Source organism: Triturus cristatus, chromosome 2_1 (assembly GCF_964204655.1).
Source record: "Triturus cristatus chromosome 2_1, aTriCri1.1, whole genome shotgun sequence".
NCBI lineage: Eukaryota > Metazoa > Chordata > Amphibia > Caudata > Salamandridae > Triturus > Triturus cristatus.
Genome location: NC_140581.1, coordinates 897,848,534 through 897,872,889, shown reverse-complemented (window position 1 = coordinate 897,872,889; position 24,356 = coordinate 897,848,534). Strand labels below are relative to the sequence as shown.

The 24,356-nt window shown below is 44.7% G+C and overlaps 1 protein-coding gene and 1 long non-coding RNA gene across 3 annotated transcripts in view; one reads left to right on the top strand and one right to left on the bottom strand.

Moving 5' to 3' along the window:
- AGTPBP1 (ATP/GTP binding carboxypeptidase 1) overlaps positions 1-2,774 on the bottom strand; it is a 1,256,713-nt gene extending 1,253,939 nt beyond the window's left edge. The window contains exon 1 of the mRNA XM_085633101.1: positions 2,509-2,774. The gene's annotated coding sequence lies outside the window, so the exon portion shown is untranslated. The remainder of the gene's footprint in view (positions 1-2,508) is intronic.
- Positions 2,775-2,780: 6 nt separating this feature from the next.
- LOC146866062 (uncharacterized) overlaps positions 2,781-24,356 on the top strand; it is a 63,350-nt gene continuing 41,774 nt past the window's right edge. For both annotated transcript variants that reach the window (XR_014970374.1, XR_014970373.1), the window contains exons 1-2: positions 2,781-2,908; positions 3,106-3,277. This is a non-coding gene — a long non-coding RNA (uncharacterized LOC146866062). The remainder of the gene's footprint in view (positions 2,909-3,105; positions 3,278-24,356) is intronic.

The following is a 24,356-nucleotide window of genomic DNA, read 5'->3' as shown; positions in this document are numbered from 1 at the left end:
TGTTGTCCTGGGCTCGTCCGTACTCAAGTGCTCGAGTCCTCTGGCGCCTGTCATTGGCAGCCACAAGCAGGGGTGGAGCTCTCTTGGATTGCCCCAAGCCCGCAGCTGCAGGGCTCTAGTTGCCTTGGTCTTGTCGTTGCACAGGCCCACGGTGCCGGAAATTCGCATCTTGAAAGCAGTCACCAAAGCGTATTGGACAATAGAAGTTACATTATGCACACTTTATCCCACAGGTTGCATGATTGCATCAAATGGTAATGGTTGACCTTTTGCATCCCCCGAACATTAACAGCCTCCTATTAGCTTGGTGGAAACTACAGAACGTAAACGGGGTCGTTTCACTCCATTTAATTATTGTCGGTGCCGATTTTTGACCTCTATCAACTATGGGTAGCCAGGGCAATATCAATAGTCGCAAGGAGCTTTTGACCTCTATCAACTATGGGTAGCCAGTGCAATATCAATAGTCGCAAGGAGCTTAGTTAGCGTTAGCTCTTGCTGCCCCGTCAACCTCTAATTAAACGGGCATTCTTGCATGCCGGTTTGTGACACTGGGCCATATGTACGAACACATTTTCCCATTGACACAGAACGGGTGTAACCCTTTGAGACATTTGGCCCTATGTGACCAACAAACACCATGGATGTCTGGGCAAAAAGTGACACTTATCAATATTTTAGGTGACCTCAATACTTCCAAAAGTACCGTCCCTTCTTTAACGGTGTCTCAGCTGTGTTTACCATATGCACAACGACTTCTGGCACTGTTTATCACTGATGCACATCATATCCACCCATTTCGGCCTGTCCAAAGAGAGCCTAGAATAAACACTATTTTCTAGAGTCACCATAGACCAAGAGGTGCTGTTGATACCAGGAAGATATCATCAACCTAAAATAACAGAGATATTGAGTGTATGAAACAATAGCTCCTGCTTTTCGTACCCCACAAATTACCTCGAACCAGAGCTACAGGGTCCTGCTACACAACCTTCTCCAGAATACTGATCACCGAGCCTATCCCTGTCCCAAATTTTCTATCTAAACCCTCCATCAACACCTCTTCATGGAACAATGCATGGTGGCCTGCCAAACTCGGCCCAGCACCCGCCGTGACAGACCACGCCTGCAACCTCGGCATAATATTAGACAGCAAGCTGTCTATGGAGAAAAAGATAAACACAGTCTCTTCCACTTGCTTCCACACCTTACGCATGCTCTACAAAATCATCAGGTGGCTACCAGTCAACACCAGAAGAACTTTCACGCAGGCCGTCGTCACCAGTAGGCTGGACAACGGAAACACACCTGGGAACACACTATATGCAGGAATCACCGCAAGCCTCCTGAAGAGACTCCAGAGAATACAAAACTCAGCGGCCATACTCCTCCTCGACCTTCCCAGACAAACCCACACCACTCCCCACCACAAGAAGCTACACTGGCTCCCAATCCAGACGAGATGCCAGTTTAAGATGCTGACACATGTGTACAAAGACCTGCACAACGAAGGACCAGCATACATCAACAAACACATGACCTTCCACCAACCAATCAGACAGCTACGATCCGCCTCCCTCTTCCTCACAGGCACCCCACGGATCTGCTGAAGCAACAGCGGAAGACGCTCCTTCTCACACCTGGCGACCAAAGCCTAGAACGACTTTCCACTGCACTCAGGTCTGCTTCAGCAAATCAGGAAAGAACTCAAGACCTGGCTGTTCAAATGAATCACCTCAGAGCACTAAGCAACTCCACTTGAGACCCTCAAGGGTCATTTGCCGCGCTTAACAAATCCTGATTGATTGATCAAAACACTTAGCACCACCTCATCTCTCGGTCTTTACCCAAGACACACCAACTTAAACATTCATGTATCTTCTATGCCTGAATGTACCATCCCACTCATCTGTCAGTAATTTGTCCAGCTTACCAAAAACTGTAAACACTACCCACACTCCCATCTCACTTTATCAGACCCACCTTCCCCATTCACTTCACCGTTTTACCATATTCCACTGCATCCCACCCAGGGTCCAAAACAAGAGGGCAATGACTGAGACGGTTTTTCATGAATTCTAACGACTACGTAAAGCATTCCAGTTCACAGTAAATGTAATTCATGTGGATATCCTGAAAATGGGAATATTTTATGGCTCTAGTGGGCCACCATTGGTTACCCCCGGATCTATCATAAAGCATTCATCACTCATTGTGGTACTTCACCCAACCCACCTTTGATCTTCTCTACACACCCTATTTTTACTAACCCATCTCCCAGCACCCCACATACATTATCCACCCACTCTCCTGCTGAGTTTTAACATCTAAAATCGCACTTAGAGCAATCATCCAATCCACCTGCCACATAACACCACACTCAGTCCCACTTCCCCTTTACCCACCAGCTTCCTCCGACCCCCATGTCTTCCAAACACCTGGAGCCTTTCCACGATGCCCAGAATGTCCCAGTCCCTAAGCCCACCTCTGGAGGGATGGTATTCTCACCTTTTTCTCCCCTGTGCTGGCACGGTGATGCTCATTCATTCAGTGAGAGGGGCGGCGGCGATGGTGAACTCTCTCGGGGGAGCCTGGGCTCGCGCTGGCTCTCTGCGGCCGCTGACTGTGCCGCGTCGCCGCCACCGTGGATCTGAACCTCAGCGGCCACCGCATTCGGGACGAACGCTGAATGTTTTCATACAAACAGTCCAGCTCGGAAGCCACTCCGCCTCCGGGCCTGCAGCCTGTGTGACGTCACCGCGCACGCCACGCCCTCTGTCACCCTCTCCGCGGGTCACTCGCAGACAGTGGCGCTGCTGTCTGCTCGCGCGCCGCTTGCAGGAAGACTGCAGCTACTGCACCAGAGGCGCTGCTGAGGCACAGAGTCGCCGCTCTTCTCGCACGCGAGGTTTGCCTTCAACAGAAAGAAAGAAACAAATGGCAGCCTAAATAATGATGCATTTCTGTCAAAGTTGAGACGCATGTGATAGTGTTTTACCAGTTTTTAAGATGCTGTATTTAAATAACTAGTCGAAGTGAGTTTACCCTGTGCACTGCAGCTTAATTCGCCCAAAGACATTTATACATGTTCATTTATAATGACAGGAAACGGTGGCAGGAGCAAGCTGTAATCCAATACCAGTACAGAAACAGACCCACAAGGAAAGAGATGACCAAACAACCTGCCGCCCAAGCTCAAATGATCTCCAGGACAACCAATGAAACGTTGCAGAATTCTATGTTCCACAGAAGCAGCATGAAAAATAAACAAGCGCAGGTAGGAAAAAACAAACAAAAACAACAATAACAAAGTGAAAGATATAAAATAATTAACATCAATAAATATATAATGGAAAAGGAAATCAATATACAACATAGACCTTACATTTAGCAGGTAATTTGACATGCGTAGCTTTACTACAGCTGGACCTAGCAGTGCACGTGGGGCCTAACCACCTGCGTGTCACACGATTACAACACGCACTGTAATCCACACCTAGTGCTGCTGTATGGGCAAAGCCCATGTGTGGTCTTTCAACCTTTTATTTATAGCCTCTGGCCGGGCGGCCAGAGGCTATAGTAGAGTTACTTCTGGGGCAGGAAGCTATCCCAAACAGTAATCCTTCCCCACTTGAATCCTGCTGTGAATCTTGCTCACAAAGTCCTTTGGGGCGCTAGTGAGAATAAAGAGAAGCATAGAAAATTGAAAATGCTTCTGCCCCACCACGAACCGCAGGTAGTGCTAATGGGCCTGCAGGATAAGTATTTAGAAGTAAGTGTTCTGCCTCACCACGAACTGCAGGTAGTGCTAATGGGCCTGCAGGATAAGTATTTAGAAGTAAGTGTCCTGCAGATATATCGCTACCCTCCAGTCTCTGGGGTCGAGGGCAGACAAGACCTGGTCCAGTGTGAGCATTTTGAACTTGTCTTTCCAGAGGAAGGCTTTGAGAGTGCGCAGTTCCAAATAGGATGAAGGCATCCGTTCTTCATCAGCAGAAAGTAGCAGAAATATCAACCACAACCTATTTCTGGCACAGGCACTCTCTAAATAGCCCCTGTGGACAAAAGAGCTTGCACTTCCTTCCTTAAGACAAACGGATGATCATCTGTCAGTCGTTCTGGGTATGGTAAAAGGCGCAGTGGGGGTAGCAATGAAGGGCAAAGAGTACCCGTTCCAGATTATCTGTAGGGCCCACTTTGCTGATGTTATGGTCTGCCAACTCAGCAAGAATTGCTGGATAATGCTTCTAACCGGGTAGCTGAGCTCTGCAAAGTGCACGCTAAAGGGGTTTTGCAGATGGGCCAGGAGGGTGAGGTGAGGCTTTGGTAATGGACTGAGTGGCTCGCTGATATTGATCAATGGGTCAATGGGCTTAGCGGCCCTTGCCCCAAAACTGCTGGGCACCTTGAGGAGGCTGAGTTGTCTTGCGGTATAGGGTACCTATGTTGAAACCAGAAATTAACAGTAGGGCTGAAGTGGCAGGCGAGGGGGGCAGACACACCCAGGGAATTTTATGGCAAGGATTGGCGACTAACATTATGCAATCTCCTTTATTGCCACTGCTCACAGCAGCCCCTTTGAAGAACTTAGAACACCTTAACATTCTAACCCTAATGCTTTTGCTCGTATTAAACATAAAAAGATACAAAATGCAAATGTTATCTACACGTTTTATCTCCTCCAGTATTATAACATTTTTAAATTCAATCGTTTGCCTTCCACAACTTAACATCAAAATGCCTTTTGGCTATTTTGCATTTACTTTCATGTTTAAGACAGAAAGATTATATGCAAATACAGTTCAGAAGTGACGAGGGTTTAGAGGTGAGCCTTAAGCTTATACAGAACATGTTTCTTGTTTTAAAATTAAATGAATATTGCTCCTTTTCTCCAACTCAATCAGTAGGTTAAAACATTGAGATCTGAGAAAGAAAAACATAACAACGAGGGCAACGTTTTACTATATGACAGTTTTGCAAGAATTTTCTCATCATATAGTTTTCTGCTCCTAAAAGGCAAGCTTAATAATGGATCATCCTATTGCTGCAAAACAATTTAACAGTCTTTGTTGTACTGTAAAATATCCACAAATACAAAGTCAGGAGAATGTAACTGCTTTGTGAATAGGCCATTTACATCAGGCTACATAGAATGAAAAAGTCCTCATCACAGTACACCAAAATCACTGCACCACAATTATAGTGTATGGCAGAAAAAGGCTAGAAAACGACTTCTTTGAACTCTCTGGTATACAGAGAACAGGTTCTGATCCCCAGTGGCAGTTCTTTAAGTGGGATGGAAGAGGTGAGGGGTTCTATGAGAGGGGTCTGACCACAGAAGTGCTACTAGGAGACCTTTACAGGAGACATGGCATGTGTGTTTGCAGGTGCAGCTAATGCATGTGAACTAGAATCATGTACCTGACACACCATGACACATGACCAACTTGGAAACTTGAATCCTTAAGCCGCCTACCTGTTGGGGGAACATCTTGCTGCCCTGTCATCACAGCGTTGCTGCCGCAGTCCTCGGGCCTTTCCTTGCTGTGTGTCTCCCCCGCCACTGCTCTTCGCAGCCGAGAGCGGGGGGAGACTACAGCCCCCAGGCTCCCTTACGGCCGCTGATGCCGCCAACGCGCCCGGAGGCGCTCAAAACATCGCGGGACGCGCGCGGGCGGCGCCGGGCTAAGCCCGGGCAAAGGGCGGGCCGTCTGTGGCCGTCCGTGGCTGGACAAGGCTGGGCAGGGCCATCCCCTTTAATCCGGTAAGAGTGACTTGTTGGGTGGAGTTCTGCCTGTGAACATTTGAACTGTGAGGTACCGATATTTGTGGACTATTGCTGATTTGTATCGTCGCTGGAAGTGCATTTGGGACTTTGATTGGAGAAGGTCATGGCAAAAAATATTAGTAAGGGTTCTGTTATAGGGGGGTCCGGGACACTAGATGCCTACTTAAAAAAAGTAGAATATGCTGTTTCTAGGGAAATTGAAATGGTGGAAAGGAGGCTATCTTTAGAGCCTGTAAACCAGCCTAACCCGGACTTACAATCTAGCGATTCTACCTTAGGTCCAGGCGTGGACCAAGGTATATATCCGCTCTCGCAGGGCTCTGTGCCAGAATCCGCCCCTGTTATGATGCCCCCTCTCATTAATGTACCGACCCCCCTTTTTTCTCCTCCTGTGACACGCACCAGGCAGTCAAAGATCCCTCCGGTTGTACTGGTTAAAACTTCTAAAGGAAAGAGAAAAGCAAACAACGTCCCTAAAGGTAGTCGCCAACAGGCCAAGTTACCCAGGCTTAAAGATTCTGCTCTGGGGACGGAGGGCCAGGAAAGCAGGGATGTGGAACAGCAAACGGGGAATAAGGGATATGGTTGTCATGTGCATTCTGTCCAAGGGGAAGTTGCTACAACGGGGGATAAATCAGACGATCTGATTAAGCTTATGGATGAACGTCTGAGAGCGATTATTTCGCCTGTTATGGACAGACTCAGTAAGATTAATGACAGATTGGTCCTGATTGAACGTCACATAGTGGGGCAAAACGTTTCGTCATTGAGGCAAAACGCACCTGAACTCCATTCTCTTAATGTAGTTACTTCTAGAGTTTCGGAGTTGGTTGAATCCATGACGGCCCCTATTGTTGGTAACATAAATCCACCTCCACTGGTTTCGGGATCAAACAATGGTATTAATGCGGGGATGAGTGGGCAGATTGAAAAACCATGTTCTCCGGTAGAGGGCACACGTAAGGAATTTTCATTGCACTTGCCGCCGGAGGCTTGCCCTTATACTGTCATTCTAGCTAATGTCCCAAAAATTTCTGATGGGAGGGACGAGCACTGGTCTTCATTAAAAAATAAAGCCCCTAACTATTTGGCGGGCAAGACTGTCTTGGGGAGTCGTCTCTATGAATGCTTCAAAATGGTTAGAAGGGTTCCATGGGTGGGGAAGTCTAACAAGTCATTCAACGGTGACTGTGTCGTAGTGAATTTTAATTCTCCCGACATAGTAGACCTTATTTTGAGGCAGGCTGGGTCAAGTAGACTGCTTCAGGATTATGTCAACGTTCTCCCGTTGGGTTTCTTTTACCCACCTCACATACAAGGGCTGGTAAGACCCGGAGAGCATATTTCTCATTTTATTCCTGCAAGTAAATCATTGGCCTTAAACAATAGATATGAGGTACTTAGTTCTTTGGACACAAATGACTGACTTAGTCTAGTTAGTACTAATACACATAATGATCCAGCCAGCGCAGTTCCATCAAAATACCTTGGTTCTCTATTACCAAGGTCTATTATGGTACATGGGGTGGACGGTGGTGATTTGTTGGATACCTTTTTACCTGTTCAGGTTGATAATCAGTTAGGAATTACTCAGGGGAACCCCCACAATGTCCCGCTGGTTGGGAGTAGTATAGTTCCCGCTGATGTTATTGGTAACCTGAATGCTGTAGTGCCCGATCATAGTGGGGAAGTTGATTCACATTTTCTTCTACTTCATTTAGATAACTTCCTAACACAAGAGTTAGATTGCGGGGGAGGTATTCCAGAGACGGATAAAATCACCATACTTTCATGGAACATAGCTGGTTTGCGTTCGAAAAGAGAGAACAAAAATTGGAGGGACTTTCTTTCATCGTATCATATTATTGCCCTTCAGGAAACCTGGGAGGCGAATGACCCATATTATCTGGAGGGGTTCCAGTCTTTTATTAAATATGCAGTCCCTTCCGCTATGGGGAGAGCCCGAGGGGGTCTCTTGTTACTATTTAGTTTAAAGCTTTTATATACTGTTGAATTGATAGTGACCAATTCCCCACACATTTTGGCAGTAAAACTTGAAGGGCCCAATTTGCCCTCTTTTTTAGTGGTAAATTTTTACAATTCCTTTGTCAGGTCTGAAGAATTAGAGCACCTGAAAGCGCTGAACATTTTCCTGGATGACTATGATACAGGAAGTGTGACACCTTATTCTCTTTTACTTTTTGGCGATTTTAACATTCATGTATGTCATCTTAATTGTTACGGTTTTAGCGATTACGATAAATGTGGGCAAGAGGCTATTCACTTTGAACACTCTAAGGGTGGGATATATCTGGAGAGTATTATTTCTGCTCTTCACTTATATACACCGGACCAAGATTCTTTGTCTTGTGTTCCAAAATTCACTGATCAGGGTCATTATAGCACGATTGATTACATTTTTTTACCTTATCCACTGAGGGCCATGGCAGGTTCCTTTTGTGTTATTGAAAATCCTTTAAGCGACCACAACACGCTCACAATGGAAATTAAAGTGAATGCCTTAGCAAAGGAAATTTCATTGCCTTTGATATCTAATACAAATCTAGTTTCTTCTAGTCAGGGTAGGCGCTTGAAATGGGACGTTATTACGCCGGTTGCTTTCTTTGAGAATCTATACAATAACAACAATGAGGATTTTAGTTTATGTCTGTCGTTGGAGACGCTTCCATCGGAAGTTCTTAGTGCCTTCGACAGGATAACCAAACAAGTTTCGGGTAATTTGCTAACTCATGGGAAACCAAGGCCCAAGAAATTCAAAAGCTGGTTTGACCATGCCTGTTCTAGTGCCCACTCCGCGTTGATGTCAGTATTGAAAGAAAGAGACAAAGATTTAAAAAAGATTGTAGAGGCAAGAAGGACGTATAAAAAAATCTATAAAGCGCAGGAAAACCCAGTTAAGAAATCTGGCATGGGATGAATTGTCAGACGCTAGTGTTCTGACAAGTAGTACCCAGTTCTGGAAGGTGATTAACAGCCCACTTTTCAATGAACTGGAGAATACTAATAAGGATTGTTTAATCCCACCAGAGAGATGGGTGGACCATTTCAGTGGCCTTTATTCAGAAATTGATGACCCTGATCCAGTGAACTACGCGAATAGCATTTCAGCCTCAAAAATTCTTTTTAATGAGGAAGAAGTGATAAAGGCTATTAATACAATGGCCAAAGGTAAAGCTCCAGGCCCGGATGGTGTTCCCGCGGATCTTTATCGGGCAGACCCAGGGTTCTGGGCAAAACTTCTAACTGTTGTTTTTTTTTTTTTTTTTTTTTTTTTTTTTTTTGAAAAACCTTTATTAGCATTTCAACCAATAACAAGTATGGGCCTACAACCCCCCGGGGCCGGCCGCTAAGCAATCAAAGCAACAGCGATCCAATGTTGACACAGGCAGAACCTCGGGGAGCAGAATCTCCATGCTAATATATTCTCGGCCAGTGAATGGCGCAAGTAGGACCCCAGGATTAAGAAGGCTTTCATTTTATAATAGGGAAAGACGAAAGGATCAGGTGCCAAACAATTTCCCAGCAGCGATAAATGGCAGGCAGAATAACAAACGTAAACAATAAACGGCAATCTATCGAGTCAATGGCGCTAAAACAAGAAGTGCAGGATGTAGAGAAGTATCATGACCAGTTGCGCCTGCAGTCCCATGCCCTAAAGCCCAGAAAACACCCCGGAAATTGTGGCACACATGAAAAAGCAGTGATTCACAACAAAGGAGTTGTACCACGCTGATCCCAGAAAAGAAAAACAAAGAAGAATCAGAGAAGAAAAAGGAGGCCATGGAAAAAAAGGGTAAAGACTAAAGAATCCCCTTCCCCAACCCCCCACCCTGCACCTCTGCAGATGAGTACGGCCCCCCCCCCAGCAGTGTGCCTGTCGCCCTGGAACCAGACCCGAAATATAGAAGAACAGAGAAAAGGGAGTAAGAAAAGAACCCCACCAGACGGGGGGGTAGAGAGAGTATTAATAAACTGGAGGAGGGCCTTCAAAACATGCCCCCGGCTTCTCCCTCCCGCACGGTAAGTTTTCCCCAAGGCAAACAGTAAGCAGCACAAAATCGACCATGCCAAAGAAAAATGGGGAGCATTATGCACCAATTATACTAATAGCTATGCCATGGGAGCACGCAACCCCTGAGACCGCCCGTCTACTAGATGACCACCCCTGAAGGATCAGCCTTATCCTTGACCGCTCTTTGCAAATCTGCCCATGCATACCCCTCGACCCAGCGCCATGTCCAATGTTACAAGGTAAAGGAGTGTCCAAAAAAGACCGGGAAGCGACGCACACAGGTGGGGTGGAAGTCTCTGAGTACCAACACAGTCCGCATCACGGAGGGACGTCTTTCCCAGTGTTGCCCCAGGATCTGCACTGCACACAAGGTCCAGGAAGTCGGAATCAGCCAAAGTAGACAACTGTTGCTTGAATTTTCCCTGGGTCGCCAAAGGCCGTGCACGGGACGAGGCCACCACCTCCCACTCAGGTCCAATACCTCCGGAACAGATCAGACCCACAGCCAGCCGATCACACGGAAGCATACTGTCCGGAGTTTCCAGCTGTTCACTAATCTCAGGGGTGGCCGCGGCATTGTCCTCCTGTGTGCAGTGTGGGAAGTCCCTGTGTACCTGAGGACAGGCAGGCCGCAACTGTCCCGACGCTGATGCCACACCATCGAGCTTACTCCCCAAGACCCCGATGCCATGAACCAAGGTGGAATGAAGGGCACCGAGAGCCTCGAGGAGGTCGCCGTACCCCAGCACAGCTCTCTGCGATCGCTCCGCCACACTCCCAAAAGTCACACACTCCCAATCCTGCTGTGACCCGGTGGACAGGATGGTAGGCTTCATCATAACAAGATGGCCGCCGGGTAGGCCCGACCCGTATTGGGACCGGGACCCAGGGACAAGCGCCTCAAGGTCCACGTCGCTGGAAACAGGATTCCGGGGGCAGGCAAAAATTATCCGTTGTGTGGTCACGGGCAACAGTCGTCCCCACCACGGACCAGCGCCCGCGAAAATCCGGGAGCAGCCCGCAAGAATCAGGGCGAGTTACGGGCGGCGTCCGGGCAGCTCACCGTCAAAGGCAGGGGCAATCACCGGAGAATCTCAGAATTGCCACCCCGGGCATGCACTCGGTCCGCTACGCTTAGCGGTAGGAACAACCACGGCGAAATGTAGGCCGAGGTGTGCACCGCTCCGGTGGTCCGACTCCACCCAGTCACCACAGGCCGCTGTTGTTGAACTGCCACCCGGCCAAGGCGTCCACTCGAGGTCCTGGCTCCAGGGCTGCACGGGCCGCAAATTTCAAAGGCACATTTCTCCGGCGGTACAGCCGCCAGAAACTTCGGAGTCACATGGTCGGTTGCCACTCTCATTCACAAATACGAGCGCGTAGCGCAGGCTGAGGATCTCATGCAGGATATCCGTGCGGGATGCGGAGGTTCACGGAGCCGGGAGTCTACGCTGCCGTCCCGGTCGCCATCTTGGCTCCTCCCCCCCTAACTGTTGTTTTTAATGCTGCTTCTAAGGCTGGTGTACCTAAATCATGGGGCAAAGCTGTGATTGTTCCACTATTTAAGAAAGGGTCAAGAGAAGACCCGGCATGTTACCGGCCCATTTCTCTTTTGGATTCCGCCATGAAAATAATGGGTAAAGTAGTCCTTGCTCGCCTTACAAATTGGTTGGAAGATAAGTCTATAATTTCCGACCTTCAATACGGGTTTAGACAGGGAAAGGATACAGTGGGTCAATGCCTTAATTTGCACCTTATTATCGGGAAATACACGGTCGCGAAGCAGGGAGACTTGCATTTAGCATTTATGGAGTTGTCAACTGCTTTCGACCTTGTTAACCGTCAAAAATTATGGGCCTTATTAGTTGCTTTAGGGCTTGACCCAGTATTGATATCCTTCCTGGCCGTCATGCATGAGGACACTACCGCTGTCGTCCGCTATAGTGAAGACGGGAGTCTATCAAACGCTTGGCAGGTGAAGCGAGGGGTTAGACAGGGGTGCATTCTTGCTCCCCTGCTTTTCTCGCTTTACATCAATAATTTGGGTGAGGTTTTAAGCTCAACCAGTAAAGACATTCCTAGAGCCGGCTCAAAATTGATTACCGCGTTACTATACGCTGACGACACTGTTTTGCTGGCTAGAACCGCAAGAGGTTTGCAAGCGCTTTTAAACGGATTTAATGATTTTATGGTCTCTTTAGACTTATTAATTAATTTTAAAAAATCACATTCCATGTCAATAGGTACTGGGAGAGCCAAAAGGGTTAAATTCTATTGTAATGGCCAGGAACTTACAAAAGTACAGACTTTCCCATATCTGGGGATTCTATTTGATGATAAAACTTCCTGGGTTATGCAACGCTCCCAGAAAAAGAATATTTTTGCTAGAGCCACAGGAGCGTTGTTGGGTTTTGCAAAGCGTTTGGAGTGTAGACCACTACCCGCATTACTGAAAATTTACAGAGCCAAGTGCATACCCATGGTTCTATATGGTAGTGAGGTATGGGGTTACAAGACCTCGGCAGAAATGCAAATAGTGGAAAATAGTTTTTTCCGTAAACTGCTGTCCCTTCCTCCTTCCACTTCAATCTTCAATATTCACGAAGACCTCGGGATGGGTTATCTTACTGATGAGATTTCTGTCGCACCATTACTAGGTTGGCTTAGAGTGTGGGCTCAGCAACCCCCAAATTTGGGACAACTTATCGTACAAGATTGCCTGTCCCTTGATGAGGCTATGTCTATCCCTTGGTTTAGTTAAGTTAGAAATAATCTGAAGTCACTTGGGTGCTCCGAATTGTTTGATAGGCCATGCGCACTGAGTAAAATGAAAATAAAAACCTTGAAGAGTCAATTCTTGAGCAAAGCCATGTCACTAAGGGAAGAAGAAGAATTGGGAAAGCCGACAGTTAGGAGGTTTGTCATGCTAAGTGCAGGTAGAGGGATTCAATCTTACCTGATCTTTATAAACAAACCTTTTCATCTGTTTTTGTTAATAAGGTTTAAGCATGGCATGCTTCCCTGGTTTTTGGCTTACCCTAAGGGTTTTTTCAAAGAAGGAACCCTGGGGCCTTGCCCCTGTGATACTACTTCCGAACAAAATTTGTTGCACATGGTTTTCTTTTGTGAATTTTACTCCATACTCCATAAAAAATACATCGTACCTATCCTCAAGAAGCAAAACTTTGTACAAGTGAGGCCTGCATTGGTATATTTGCAAATGCTTGATTCCCCGGTGGTATGTTTTGGGGTAGCAAGCTTCATTATAGGTGCTATTAGGCGCAGAAATAGGGTTTAATTCTATTAGTAATGATCCCCAGGCTCTCGGAGTACTTTTTTTAATCATGATATTTGGAATGTGATGTAGAAATGTTTTTAGAGAATTGTAATTAATTAGATTTATTTATTGGACATACTTTTATTGTGTTTTGCGCCAATGTTTTGCATTATATTTTCTGTGAATTTCTTTTTGTACCTGCCCGTACCATGAATTATTGTACCATGCTTTGATGGTTTTAAATTTTAACCGAATAAAGCAAAATTTTTGACTTTGACTCTGACTTTGACACATGACCAGCTTTGAACTTGTAAAAACACATTGTAAGGGTATTATGCAAGGTATGGGAGATTGCACTCATTTGTGCATGCTGCAGGCAATGCATGTGGATATAATATGGAAAGCAACAGTAAAAACAAGCATTGCCAATGCCAATAGATCTGGCTTTACAATAATGTTGTAAAGCATTACAAATAAATACCATGGGAACAAGTATGTATTTTTGTGGCAGCAAATAACTTTAGAATAATATTGGTGTATGTTAAAAGGTCAGGTGGCAGGTGCTGAAGTCGTGCCAAAGGCAAGCCCATCTCTGGCCGTCCACGCCTCGACCACGCTCAGAGCCAGGATCCCTAGCCGTGCTACCACCCACAGGTACTCCGCTGCCGAACTCTGAGCCCTGGGCCTTGGATGCTGCAACAACCCCAGTCTTGCTTCTCCTCGCTCAACGGCAGGACCGATCACCTGCCACCGCTCTCTCTTCACCTGCAACCCAGGACCTCCCGTCTTCACAGAAACCAGCGCCACTCCCACTTAGCCAACCACAACCCACCTGGAACCTCTCCGATGCCTCCTGCTCAATGCCCTATCTCTCTGCAAACACTCCACCGAAGTCTGGGACACCATCACCACCCTCACCCCTGATGCAATTTACACCACAGGAACCTGGCTCAACCTCTCCCCCACCCGAGATCGCCACTGCAGTGGTTGCAAGATGGCACACCGAAACCACACTAACAAACACGGCGGAGGCGTCGCCATCATTGACAAAGAAACAATATGATGTACCACCACCAAGGACCACACCACACTAACTATGGAACACCTCAATTTTCAAACCCACACCAACAACAGAATGACCATCAGAGGCATCCTTGCCTGTAGAGCACCAGGGCCACGCACCAGTTTCTGCAACTTAATCACCCTACTAGCCATCAAGTCCAAGCACTACATCTTCCTCAGAGACCTCAACTTTAACCTAGACAACCCCACGGACACTAACTCAGCCAACCTCCTGGAACGTATGAGGAACATCGGCCTGACCCAGCTGGTCACTAACACACCACAGAGTGCAGGACACCCACTGGACCGAGTTTCATGGCCAGCGACAGAGTCAAATAAAGTCATGCCACAGAACTCACTCGGAACAACCACTCTATCGTCCACTTCACCATTGCAGGATCAACATGCACCACCACCACCAGAACCTCCAACATCAATTCTACAGCTGGAACAAGGTAACACAGACCCAATGGATGAATATCCTCAATAACATCCAGACCAACCTGGAGCAAGCAGTCCAGAACTTCACTACTTGGATCAACAATGCCGCCATCCAAGATGCCGTCTTTCAAACAAGGAAAGACCAGCAGAGCCACTAAACAAGCCAGCTGTTGGACGACAGCCCTCAGAACAATGAAACACAGCTACAAACTACTGAAGAGAGGATTGCCCACCAGCAGAGACACCACAGACCGAGCCACTTTAAAGTAAGCCCTAAGCAAATACCACCAGCATCTCAAAGACACAAGAAAAGATGTCCTGACAAACCGCACTGAAGCAAGCGCCAAACACACCAAGGAACTCTTCAGCAATATTAGATTGGATGCAGGATACTGCTTTGCTAGCCAAATGGTGTGTCCTTAAATGGATAATGTTGTATCCCCACGCAAGTCTTTACCACAATTATGCCTTTTTCATGCATGCCTTTACAAAGAAAATGTGGGTTTTTACAGGTAAGTATAAACCCTTTATATTGAAATATCCAACACGATCCTGGCACACCACAGATTGCTACTACCACCAAACAGGTACAGACCACTTCACAATGTTCAATTTCAAAAGTGCTTTATTCAGGCATAGTTTCTTAAATGAAACAAACTACAAAGGCAACTGCCTTACGTCCATCATGCTTTTCGACCGCTGCATCGCGGTCTTGATCATACACACACACATATATATATATATTCCATAAGAAAATTCACGTAACTTTACAACGTGAAAAACAAGCCCTCCTAACGAAATGCGGAGAAAGCAGCTCTTTTAATTTTCAGCACAAACGAGGTTCAGTTACTCATGGTTTTAAATACACTTGGAGCTTAACAGTGAAGAAGGACTAGGAGTGCCATGTTAGGTAAAATGTCACTGTCTAGAAAAATGTTTCATTATCTTTCACAGTTCGGGGCCAGAGAGCGCTTCATGTAATCAATACTCTAATACATTTATTGCCAAATGCAATCTTTATAGCAATGTCCGAGATTGTTTTGCTCTGGTTCCCAGTTATCAACTTTTAACAGGACGTCAGTGTCCACAATGCTTTGCAACTGTGAAAAAAGCATTATTGCGTCCTTCTCTTTTTGTACATTTAATCTTGCCTTAATGGATGAAAAAATGAAAAGACGGAACAAAGTGCCTCCCTTTTATGCCCCAAATGGATCAATTCCTTGTAGTGCAGGGTAGCCACATTTCTCCATGGTTCCTCACCTCATGTATCCTTCGTTTAGAATTGTCCAAACAGTCACCTGCTCGTTTCTTTTCTTTTCTCATTTCGAAGTGCAAGGGTGAAACACCCATGCAAACCCTGGCTGCCTTGTAAGTGTTCCTGAATTTTTCAGCCCGCAGGCCTCCCGTGGAATTAGTGGCGGAGCCTTCCATTTCTTCAGCAGCACTGTCTCGGTCAAAGTACTTCATTCCAAATCAAGTGCAGCCGGCGGGCATCCCATGACATATATTTCCAGATGAGTTGTGACGAAAGGGACGCCCTGCCAACGTCACTGCCAAAACATTCCATAAGAAAATTCACGTAACTTGGAATGGGAGGATGAATTCCAACTCATTGTTTTGGACATTACCAGTCTTTATACGTGTGTTGCACACACTGATGGACTAAAAGCAATCCAATTTTTCTTAAAGAACCGACCATTGAAGTTCTTGGAACATAATGCTATGCTTCTAGAACTAACATAATTTTGCTTAACTAATAACATCTTTCTGTTCCAAGATCAATTCCACATGCAGATATCTGGAACCACCATGGGCACCTGATTCGCCCCTAGTTACGTGAATTTATTCGTGGGTTGGTGGGAGGAGCAGGTGGCATGGTCGGAAGCAAATGCCAGCAGGACCAGTAAAGTGGTGGCTTGGCATCAATATATCGATGATCTCTTCCTTATTTGGAGGAGACTATCAGAAGCAGCTAGGACATACATCGAAGTATTAAATACCAACACAGTGAATCTGCAATTCACAGGTGAAATTAGAGCTTCATCTGTGAATTTTTTGGATTTGCAAGTCCATGTATCCAAAGGAATTCTTTGCACTAAGCTCTATAGGAAACCCACTGCGGGTAATTTATTATTGCATGCTACCAGTAATCACCCGTGCAAACGTATTAGTAGCATCCCATTTGGGGAACTACTAAGATTAAAAAGAAACAACACCCCAAGATAAAGATTTTCAAATATCAGCAAAAGAAAGCATGGAAAGGTCTAAAACCAGAGGTTATAACAATCAAACCTTGATGGAATCTTTGAAAAAAGTCAATTCATTTCCTAGATCAGACATGCTAGAAGATGCCCCCAAAAAAGAACATGATATTGGCAAGTGCAGAATGATAACTACATTCTTGGCCAATGCCAATGACTTAAGAAGAATTATGAGAAGAAATTTGCACATTCTTAAACAGATGCCATCATAGGCCAGGACATTCCACTGTGCCCCCTACTTACTTTTAGAAGAGCTAGATTTTCCAATAATGATTTGATTCACAGTCATTTTGAGAAAGAGGTGGCAGTATCTATTTTTAGAAAGCCAGAGGGTTTCTTCCCTTGTGCGAAGTGTGAGGCCTGTAAAATTAGCAAAAGAACCCTTTCCTTCAAAATTCCTGGAATAGTTAAACCAAAAAGTATGACATGTACTACCACACACAGGGTCTATTGCCTCACATGCTCCTGTTGGCTTAGGTACGTTAGAATTCTTCAACATAAAAGGGCCATTACAAACCATGAAGTGACATACCCGGTGGCTCGACATTTCAGTGAAAAGCACCATAACAACAGATACCTTCTAACCTTCTTCTGTATGGATCATGTACCAGCTAATCCCAGGGAAGGGAATAGAACCCTCAAACTACGAAGGTTAGAATCAAGATATATAATTGATGTTCAAACTAAAGCGCCCAATGGGATGAATAGTAGTGAGGAATTAGCCGTCCATTTGGGTAAATAATCTACAATTTAACGCATCTAGATATTATCTGATGGGTCATCTAATACTTCTCTCCAGACATGTTATAAGGAAACCATACATGAATCTGATGGTTGTTCTATTTGCTCTCTCTTGTCTCCCTTTCTCCTTCTTCCCACTCTTCCTTCTCTTTTCTCGCTATCATCTCTCTCATAAATTTGAATCTGCGAGGTCCGAATGAAATATACATTTTTCCTTGTTTTTTGAATCATGTATAGATTTACTTGCCATTTTGGCCCATCCAGGGCAGTATAGTGAAAGTCTTTATCTTAAGGACAGGCAGAATACAACAAAAATAGCATGGCCAAGCTCATCCAGGGCGATGTCATCATGTTTTTCATTAGCAATATTACTATAATAAATCAAGGGACAGCGCCCATATAGGGCGTCATATTGATGTGTGTCATTTGCAATATTAATGAATTGAATTAATCATTGTACTATTCCAAGATGGCGCTGCATTTCTGTACTGTTGATTTTTGATGATTGTAAACAAGGAATTAGAGTGGTCCGTTTTCTTTGTTGATACAATTCTAGATTAAATCATGACCGTTTCCGGCACGCCTCATGACACCGAAGAAGGCGACTGCCGAAACGCGTTTGTTTTGCATGAGTGAATAAATCATTTCAAACTCCCCAAAGAGTGCTTTTCATTCAGGAAAGGATTCCTCCTGATGTTGTGCAGCACGATTATATATATATTCACTAAAAAAAACCATAGGTTTCACACATGTTATAGTTAGCGGAAATTTTACTGATAAAAAACCAATGAAATTCCCCCGTTATAGTTAGTGCAGGCAACTATAACTCACGCGACCGCAATCCTCTGCTGATGCTAATACTGTATTTAGACACTTATTTGCCCATGTTTTCTTCCATACATTTTTAGCTATACATACATTACAAATATTTTTTTTTCATAAAGACACATATGTCATCAGCAGAAGATTGCGGTCGCGTGAGTTATAGTTGCCTGCACTAACTATAACGGGGGAATTTCATTGGTTTTTTATCAGTAAAATTTCCGCTAACTATAACATGTGTGAAACCTATGGTTTTTTCAGTGAATTTGCAAGGTTTTTTAAATGCTAATTCCTAACTATAACGTGTGTGAAACCTATGGTTTTTTCAGTGAATTTGTACGGTTTTTTAAATGCTAAGTTACTTTACGCCATTCGTGGCGTGCGCGCCCACTTAACGCAGTTCGTTCCGTGCGCGCACGGTGCGCTTCGCGCACCGTGCGCGCACAGTGAGCACCGCGCGCCCACTTTACGCAGTTAGTGCCGTGCACGCACGGTGGGCACGCGGTGCGATAACAAAGCAAGAAAGCACGTCAACAAATCTGTTTCTGCTTTCCTCCGTGACTATGGTATGGGTGCCATTTACCACAACAACTTGCGTTATGACATGCAAGACATTTATAGAGGAGATGGTGTGCACTTCAATGATGAAGGGAACAGAGTCTTCCTCTTGAACCTTAGACTCTGCATCGGTACTTACTTGTAGGTACCACTAAAAAATCATTTCATAAACACAACGGCTCTTTTTAGAGCCCCCTAATATCTAAACACTTAAATCTGATTTTCATTTTTTTTTTTTTTTCTACCGTACGCTTACCGTAAGCTTACCGTACGCGTACCCCGTGATTTTTTTTAAAATCAATAAATGTTTTCTTTGTACTTTACAGTCCTTCTTTGACCCCCTCACAAATGTAAGGGGGTCTGTAACTCTCCTCATTGCCCCCTTTTCTTGTTTTCACTCTTTTTTTTCTGAGTGAAATACACAAAATGGCGGCCGCCGCTTCCTGGTTTCGGCCGATTCGAATGTTTACTAAGATCTAAGAGCCAATCAGAATCGCGCTCGCGCACGCCACCGTACGCTTACGGTAAGCGTACGGTAAGCGTACCGTAAGCGGGCTCAGATATATATATTGATTTAAAGGCTATTTTCTCAGAATCTACTGAACAGATTTACACCAAACCTACAAAAGGCACTTCCTTGACCTAGGGACTACCTCTCTGCCAAATTTCGAGTAATTCTGTTCAGCCGTTCGGGCTGTAGCTCGTTCTAAAGGTCCTATGGAAAAATGCATGGGAAAAACGCGTTTTGGGACCCCCCTTTTATCTCAGCCCCCGCTTGACGGATCCCCCCGAGACTTTCAGGGTAGGAGCGGAGCGTAGCGCCCCACCTATTTTGAGAAATTCGCGAGGATTCATCGACCGGCGCCAAAGTTATTCAAAATAGAATGTTGCGGATTTCCTATGGAAAAGGGGTCCTAACTATAACTACCTACTGGCGACCGCCAGTAGGTAATATATATATATATATATATATATATATATATATATATATATATATATATATATATATATATATATATATATATATATATATATATATATTCACTGAAAAAACCATAGGTTTCAGGCCTGATATAGTTAGGAATTAGCATTTAAAAAACCTTAGAAATTCACTGAAAGATCCATAGGTTTTAGGGGTGTTATAGTGAGCTGGACATTTCACTCGTACAAAACCATTCAAATTCCTCCGATATAGTTAGTTGTACTAACTATATCTCGCGCACCCGCAATCCACTGCTGATGATGTCACATATTACATCATTCATGACATGGTCAGTGACATCACTGATGACATCTCAAATGACATCACTGATGACATCACTGATGACATCATCCAGTGAATGTGGTTTGGTTCGTTATTTAAATATGTATTATATATATAGCAATTTGCATTGAAGAATGAGTGGAAATATAAATATCTGGATGGAGGATTTAGTAGCAGTGTGATTGACTGTTTACTTGACTAATTTATAGTGTCTCACTAAATAAATTGGATAGTGATTAAACTGTGTGAATATCTGTATCACTTTATCAGTTGTTGTGTTAACTGCTTCTCCAGTTGGTTACTAGCTATGTGAAAGTCTATATTATTTATTGATTAGTTAACTGAGTATTTGTATGGGAGAGTGAATGTGTGTGTGGTTCGGTGGGGGGGGTGTGACTGCCCAAAGATGTGTGAATAGTTGATTCAGTAGGTATATGGAGTTAAAACTACATGTTATAACAGTTGTTTGGGTGAGTGAATATCTTTATGGGTGTGGTGATCAGCCAATATATGACTCAATGGTACATGTCCAACAAACTAGAAAAATAAAAGCCAGTGTATGTGTCAGTTGTTGTATATAAATAAGTATACATAAGACTCAGTGATTGTATGAGTGACTGTATGGATAACTGTATACTTGTAATAGTGATTTTATAACACACTAAGTATGAGTTACTATCTATATGAATAGATGAAGTGCTGTTTGTATAAGTGTGTAGCTAAGTAAATGTAAGTATGATCCATTGTTTGTATAAGTGAGTAGGATGACTTCATAAGTGATTAAGATGTGTGCTAGTGTGTAATGTCGATATAGGTGTATAAGTCTATTTGATAGTGTTTTATTGACCATTGACAGCATGTATGAGTGAATCTATAGGTAAGTGATTAGATGTGTGTATAGATCTAGGAATCACTGAGTGGGTGTTTAGAAACTTGTATTTTTGTGTCAATGGATTCTAATATGGCACTCTGTGTTTTATAGTGAGTGATGAAAGTTTATACTAGTGTATGATGAGGTGTATCTGATTGTCACGTGGATGATGTCATCAGTGATGTCATCAGTGATGTCATTTGAGATGTCATCAGTGATGTTACTGACCATGTCATGAATGATGTAATATGTGACATCATCAGCAGTGGATTGCGGGCGCGCGAGATATAGTTAGTACAACTAACTTTATCGGAGGAATTTGAATGGTTTTGTACAAGTGAAATGTCCAGCTAACTATAACACCCCTAAAACCTTTGTTTTTTTCAGTGAACTTCAAAGGTTTTGTAAATGATTTTTTTTTAAATGTATTAATTGTTATATTTATTTTTTTGATACTGATTTACTACATTTTTTAAACTATTTATTTTTAGATATTTTTTTTTTTTAATTACATTATACATTATATTACAAAATATACTTTCTCAGAATGAATTACTTTAGTTTAAATACTTTGCAAATAGGCAATAGACTTTTAAGTACAATAGTTACAGTTGTTGCAATGGGCAACACAATTTCAAACACAATGCAACATTGAGCTCAATGTGAATTTCTAGTTAAATGCAATTAGTTACTTCATGGATTACTTTTCTAACCACAGGACTGGATCCTTGATTCAGTCCTTGGACATCTCCTATAAACTGTTGAGTAAAAGCGTTTTGGTTACAGTAGTGATTTTTAAGGAATATTATTGTATTTTAAAAGTTGACACTTAGACATTTTTTCACATAGAATCACCAATGTTATCCTATGGCAGAAAATTCACTTAGCAGGTAAGTAGTGTTATCGTTCCTTTTCCTTACTCAGTGGTGGATCCTGGATCCAGCACTGGTGCATCTCCTTTAAACAGTTGAAATAATGCGTTTAAGTCATACAGGCACTTTTTTAGGAATATTTTTAGTTTGTGAAAATAGACAGAAAATTTTCTGGTGAAAACCAGACAATGGATTTCTATGGAGGGTAATACAAGTTACTGGTAAGTACGGTTATAATTACTTTTCAGGGTCAGTGCTGGGCTAAAAGATGCAGCACTGGGTTCTCTCCTGATAACAGGTCAGTAAATCGGAATTCGTTGTTCAGATGATTTTAGGTGAATATTTTAAAGTTCCAAAACTCCACACTTAGAAGAATTTCCAAGTGAAACCAGTCGATGTTAGCCTATGGAAGGACATTCAAGTTACTGGTAAGTACGGTTAGAATTACTTTTCAGGGTCATTGCTGGGCGAAAAGATGCAGCACTGAGTTCTTTCCTGATAACAGGTGAGTAAATCGGAATTCGTTGTTCGGATGATTTTAGGTGAATATTTAAAAGTTCCAAAACTCCACACTTAGAAGAATTTCCAAGTGAAACCAGTCAATGTTAGCCTATGGAAGGAAATTCAAGTTACTGGTAAGTACGGTTAGAATTACTTTTCAGGATCAGTACTGGGCTCAAAGATGCAGCACTGAAATCTCTCCTGGTAACAGGTGAGTAAATCGGAATTCGTAGTACATCCAGTAAGCGCCACAGAGCTGCGTAGCAGAGAGATGTAAAAAGGGGCGCGGCCTGCACCACCTCTCTGCAACGCAGCGCAGTGGCGTTTCCTGGAAGCACCTGGTGGGCTACTTGGCCCCCATGGTCCCTCAGGTTTGAAGTGGAATTTTTTCCCCAACTTAAAAAGCGCCACAGGGCGTGTTTGCACACATCATGTCAGGCCCCGTCCCCTCCCTTCACCACTGGGTAAACGCGCCCTGTCACCGTTCTAAGTTGAGAGATTAAGTCCCCTTCAATCCTAAGGGTCCCTAGGGTCAAACTAACACACTAGGTACCTCCAGTAAGCGCCACAGAGCTGCGTTGCAGAGAGGTGTAAAAAGGGGCGTGGCCTCTGAACACCTCTCTGCAACGCATCTCCCTGGCACATACTGGAGATACCTGTTGGGCTATTTGGCCCTCAGGGACCCTCAGTATTGAAAGAGAATTAATACACCAACTTAAAATGCAACACGGTGCGTGTTTGCACAGTGGTGAAGGAAGGGGGCGTGGCCTGAGGTGACATGTCTGCAAACACACCCTGTGGCGCGTCTTAAGTTAGAGAATTAATTTCTCCTCAATCCTGTGGGTCCCTGGGGGCCAACTAGCCCACCAGGTACCTCCAGTATGCACCAGGAGGCTGCGTTGCAGAGAGGTGTTCAGAGGTCACGCCCCTTTTTACAAAACTCTGCAACGCAGCTCCGTGGCGCTTACTGGAGGTACCTGGTGGGCTAGTTGGCCCCCAGGGACCCTCAGAATTGACAAGGAATTAATTCCCAACTTAAACCGTGTCACAGGGTGTGTTTGCACACATGTGAACTGAGGCCCCGCCCCCTCCCTTCACCACTGTGGAAACGTGCCCCGTTGCGCATTTTAAGTTGGGGGATTAACTCCCCTTGAATACTGAGGGTCCCTGGAGTCCAACTAGCCCACCAGCTACCTCCACTAAGCGCCACAGAGCTGCATTGCAGAGAGGTGTAAAAAGGGGCGTGGCCTCAGAACACCTCTCTGCAATGCAGCCCCCTGGCGCATACTGGAGGTTCCTGGTGGGCTAGTTGGCCCCCAGGGACCCCCAGTATTCAAGGGGAATTCGTTCCCCATCTGCAAACGTGCCAGGGGGCCCGTTTGCAGAGTGCAGCAAGGAGGGGGTGTTGCCTCCTGCGCGATGCCGGGATTACTTTTTTCTTTTTTTAAGAAGGGGGCTGCGTAGCCCCCCTTCTTTTTCTCATTTTTGCGCCCTGGGGACCCCATCCCCCAGGGCCTGCCCCCTCCCGAGGCCTTAATCAGCCCCGGGGACCCCATCCCCTGGGGCATGGCCCTTTTTTTTTATATTATATTTTAGGAGGGGGCTGCCTTGCCCCCTCCTTATGGCCCTTTGTTTTTTTGTTTTTTTTATAATTTGAGGAGGGGGCCCCAGTCCCGCCGACTCCCCGCCTCCTGCGGGAGCCGGCATTGCTATTCCACACGGGGAGCAGCTAACATGCTGCTCCCCCTGTGGAAAAGCAATCTGCTTTACTATTTGGAAGAGAGAGCAGGTTTCCCTGCTCTCTCTTCCAAATAGCAAAGCAGTTTGCTATGGCAGGGTGGGAGCCGCATGGCTTAATTAATTAA